Source organism: Bactrocera latifrons, unplaced genomic scaffold (genome assembly GCF_001853355.1).
Source record: "Bactrocera latifrons isolate USDA-ARS-PBARC rearing strain unplaced genomic scaffold, ASM185335v1 scaffold_28, whole genome shotgun sequence".
Classification (NCBI taxonomy): Eukaryota; Metazoa; Arthropoda; class Insecta; order Diptera; family Tephritidae; genus Bactrocera; species Bactrocera latifrons.
Window position 1 is genome coordinate 1,922,218 of NW_017536407.1, and position 5,377 is coordinate 1,927,594.

The window sequence follows — 5,377 nt, forward strand, 5'->3', positions numbered from 1 at the left end:
TTAAGAAAATAATAATGAAATAAAACTAAATAATTTATAATTAATAATTTACAAGCTTTACAAACTTAATTATTAAAAATTATGGAATAATCAAACAAGGTCAAATATGTTATCTTAATTATTTTGAACTTAATTTGATAATTTAATGCAATAATTAATGTTCTTTTTGTAATTACTTTCTCATTTGGTTCGAATTTTTTCATATTTAGTAATTTAAAGGCCATGAAAAATGAAATTAAAAATATAGTTTAAATAATTTCAAAATTTATCAAAATTTAAAAATAAAATTTATGTATAAATTAAAAAAAAAAAATTTATATTTAGTCATACCATTCAACTCTTACGCCTTCTACGCTCAATCAGAAATCAATCAAAACACTCATAAGGCAATATCAGGTACTTCAGTGGCGCAACGTGCTTGCGTGTTTATTGCCTTACACACCTTAAAATAACCAGTGTATGCTTCCATTTATAAGTTTTGATTATTTTATTTTATTTTTTAATATTTTGTATACTTTCATGGTAACTACTCCACATTGCGCTACTTAACGCTCAGCGTACACACACCCTTCGAGTACGCCCCAGCAAAAACAGCAACTATTGTGCGGTAGTTTACGACTTTTAAATGAGTTGCTGGAAATCCATATTATATACATATAAACTCATGTATATATTTATATACATTGTAGCAGCCGACCAGCCTGCAGTTGGCGTGCACCTCACCTAATTGCATGCAAATGGCCAATGTAAAGTCATCAATAAGCGAGTTGTTATCAAATGACAAGTTCGTTGTTTAAGCCTTTTGTCTGGCGGTGAAGGTAAGCTAAGGGCGGCGACCTACTAGCGGAGTATCCACAGCCTCTACAATTCACTACTCTCCCTTGTTATTGTGTTTCGCATTGAATGTCACCAGCAATTGGCAGCAGTACCACATTTTATCCGGCTACCGACTGCGCCCGCACTCAATCTTGTTATTTAGTATCACTTAATTGATAGACCTGCGTTACGCATTGACTAATTGATAACACTTTTTCAATGTCAAGCTGTCGCGCTGCTGCATATGTGCACCGCTTTAAAAGGCTAGCCGCAGCTCCTCGGGCAGCCAGTCAATTGTTGACTTTGCATACCCGTTGTCTTAGTCCAGCGTCCTTGCATCGCTGCTGTTGTCATCAAATGTCCAACGTGTGCTTTGGTACTTAGTGGCCGGCAATGTTTTCGCTATTTTTATAAAAATCGTTGCATATTTTCTTCTAGCTCGCCACCCTCCGCGTTGTTGAGTCGCTCCCGCCAGTGCTGCGTATMCAGTGCTTCATGCTTTCTACGCATTAAATGCCTGACAAGCTCGCATTTTTCACTCTGCTTTATTTAGCCACTCGAAATAAATCATATCGCTTACTGCAGTCGCTTTGCCGTTGCGCATGCGCACAACACTTTCGCAGAAGAATTGCACACGAACCGTTTTGGCATTTGTTGGCCGCCAGGCAATCGCTTATTTATCTACACGCTATTTGTTACGGCGTGTCTTTTTCGAGGGATTATGCGTGCCATATGCGGCAGTGGCAGTTGAATGCGTGACTGATATTTTYGCAGAATCTCTTTTTTATTTTTAATTTATTTATCTCTATTTTTCGTTTATTTTTATTCGCTTCTTGTGCCAACTGCAGCATTGTGTCAATCGATTTTGATTTCTTTGCCGTTATCTAAGCACTTAAACGTTTCAGTTGTGTATGCCAGTGAATGGGCACATAAAAGAGAAAGGATTTTTGTTCGCTTTTAGCTGCAAGCGATACTTTGTTGTTGTATCTTTACTGCTATATTGATATATTTTATGCTCGCACTTCGATTTGTTAGCAATTAATTATGCCGACTTGAAAGTTGTTTTGCAATGCAAATATTTTTGTTTGTAGTACTGCTGTGGCGATTAACGGCGTTTTMAGACATATTTAGAGCAATAAAATGTCTTTGATTGGAGACATAATTTATTCCTGTATAGTGTTAGCAGATATTTGATAAAACGAAATAAAATTGTCTTAAAAATTAATTTGCAGATTTTTGCAAAAAAAATCGAAATAAAAATTACTTTAAATAAAAAAAAAAATAGAAAAACATAGCTCCATTTCTTAGCAAAAAGCTTATAAAAATATTTTTATTTGTATCGATTAGTTTGTATGGTAGCTATGGGCTATGGTGGTTTGATCTAAACATTTTCTCTGTAGATTGTAGAGTTTTCATGAAAAATAAGCCTTGCTCAATTTTGTCAAGTTATATTGACAAATGAAAAAGTTTTCTATACAAGAACTCCATTTTAATCGGTCAGTTTGTATGGCAGCTATATGCTGTAGAGATGTGATAACAGTAGATCCGACAAGGGAGCAGCTTCTTGGAAAAAAATAACATGTGTAAGATTTTAAGTGGATATCTCAACAACTGAAGGACTAGTGAGCTTATACAAAGAGATAGGGACTTTGTAGAGTCCTCTAGGTATAATTTACTTCCAAATTATATACCTATATCAACTATTGTGATGTCAATATTTTTTGTTGTGAAGGCCACGTCCGAGAAAAAAAATTATTAAGGTCGACAACACTTCTGGTTTTAAAGTCTTCCGTTTGTTTTCATAAAGACAAACCGAAAATAGGTGCAGAACTTGGGCTCTTTTAATTTTCCAATCTTCGAATTGAGTTATATATTGAAATTTACTTTTTCATTTCTTTTATATCACTTTCTTAAATTCCACAAACTGAGTCATACAAGTTGCAAAAAACATGGTGTCATATGAGTGATACGAGCCAGCGATATTGAAAGCAGTAAATTTCAATCTGATTAAATAACTAATGGCTTAACCTGACAAAATCAGTGAATTTTCGCTTGAAAGCTTTAGGTGTGACCACGCTTTCTTGTAAATACAAAAGAATGTTAATAAAAAAAGAAATATTAAAAATATATAAATTTTTTTAAATAAAAATACAATACAGAAAAAAAATACAAAAAACAAAAATACGAAGAGAAGAGAAAGCCGATCCAAATTTGATCTAAAGATAATTTTAAGCTTACACTGGCACGAAGTTATTGGTTGAGCTATTTTAAGAAGCATTAAATTATGAACAAAATTCAAATGAGACCTTAAAAAAAGAGGCAAAAAATAAAATTAATTACTTTATTTGTGTAAAATTATTTTAAAAGATATATTCGCAAAAAGAGCAGTAAAATAATGGTAAAATTTCATAGTTTTAAACTTATTAGTATGAAAGCTTTTAAAAAAGTACTTTTGAAGCTTTAAAAGAGCTGACCAAATCTTAAACTTAATGGGATGAAAGCTTTCAAAAATATACACTAAAGCTTTAAAAGAACTACGCAATTTTAAGCTTATTAAAATGAAAGCTTTCCAAAAGTTACTCCAAATATATATAATAATAATGTGAAGGCTTTCAAGAAGCTGCTCTACAGCTTTAAAGAGGCTATGCAATTTTAAACTTATTAAAATGAAAGCTTTCAAAAAGCTACACTAAAGCTTCGCAGTCATCCTCTTATCAACTGCATTTTCTCTTCAAAGGAAAAATTACATAACTTTAGCTAACTGTTTTGATACAACATTTTGGACACAATTTTCCAATATGCTATATTTCGTGACGACTCACTTTTTTGAAAAAAAAAAATACTTCTCTAATATCAATAAAATTAATCTTATACAAGAAACAATGCCGAGCAAACGTACGCCATTAAAAATCACGACCAGACTGTTTTCGAACATTTAATTTACACAATAAAACAATGACGAGCAACAGCAATGCACTAAAAATCACGAGGAAATTCTCGAATATTAAAAAACGTTGCTATATTCTACATTCCAAAAATATTTGTAGAAAGATATTTCTATAAAATACAAATGCCACTAACTACACGCAAAAAGATCAGAAATCACAATACAAAAACAAAAAATTATAATTGTGTGAGAAAAACCTCCAACGCTTCCTCCCGCCATTTAAACAACAAAATGCTGCAATAAATAAAACTCATCATTAGATACATGATTTGTGATAAGCGGGCACTCACTTCCTCATTCTAACGTGCATTGACAAATAGGCGAAATGACGGCTAACGAATTAAAAGTGAAGAACAATGAAAAAAAGCAAAAAAAAAAAAAAAAAAATAATATTGGAAAGATAGCAATCCACACGTAAAAAAAAAGTCAACATAGCATCCCGAAAAAACCAGTAGAAGAAAGTCTTCAAGCATTTCAAATAGCGGTGCAAAGCTGTCAAGCAGCGCATGGAACACATACACACACAAATATTTTTGCCTGTATACCCCTAACTGTCAATCAAGAGCCAGCAACACCGCTAGACTCATCAACAGCAATTTCCTGCCGCGCTCAATTGGCCTGTCAGTGCTTTGCGGTTTACAACAAAACACATACATATATATTTGTATGTGAAATATTTCCCACACAGTAATACATATACTCTTATAGGGCGCGAGTGTTGACTTAGCCGCCTTGTTGACATTAGCCTCCTGTGACAAAGGTGCGTTAATGATGAGCAACTGTCCGTTGGGCTCATTGAGTTCGCTTGGAATGCTTAACTTTACATATGTATATGTTTCATGTATCTGCGTACATACATATATATTTATGTATAAGTATATATTTGTATAAATGAAGTAAGTTTGCCGTGGTGTCATTTACCTGGTGCGTACGGACATTTAGCGTACATGTCAATGTACACTTGTAGCTTTGTTATTGTTTTTGTATTTTTTTAATTTCAGTGTTGTTGTTGCAACTTTTTTTCATTTTGCTTACTCTCACTTAAGTTCTATCGCACGTTTTTATCAGCAGTAAGGCTCAAGCTGTGATTTTTCGCGCTTTCAATGAACTTATTTTTTTATTATTTTTTTTTTTTATTTATATAAGTACATAGTGTATATTGTTACCGAAATGCAAAATAATGTAACATCACTTTTCACATGTTTACAAGTGAAGGGAAAACGATATAATATAAACCATAAATATTGACAAAATTTCAGCCTTCGTTATAAAATGGTTATATATTAATGATACGTTCTTTTGCATTCTAGGTAAAGATATACATATATATTTCTGTATGCACAAATTCAGAATGGCAATTGCTTTAACTTTATACTTTCAAATTCCATTTTTTATTGCCAACGCGCTTGTACGCTCGACTTGTGTGCATATCTCAGGCACTTAAAAATTTTCAGCGTGTTCTTCTGTACATACATACATAAATATGTACTTATGTATTTACGCGCATGCGGAAGCGTGTTTGAAATTTTAATTCCCTACAATTTCAATGTGTAATTACAATATTCTACAGTTTGTCTGCTTCAGTGCAGTGATTGAACGTATGTTTGCCTTTTT

The 5,377-nt window shown here is 32.8% G+C and overlaps 1 protein-coding gene across 1 annotated transcript in view; it reads left to right on the forward strand.

Moving 5' to 3' along the window:
* LOC108970050 overlaps window positions 1-5,377 on the forward strand; it is a gene marked incomplete in the record, with an annotated part of 187,068 nt that overhangs the window by 49,637 nt on the left and 132,054 nt on the right.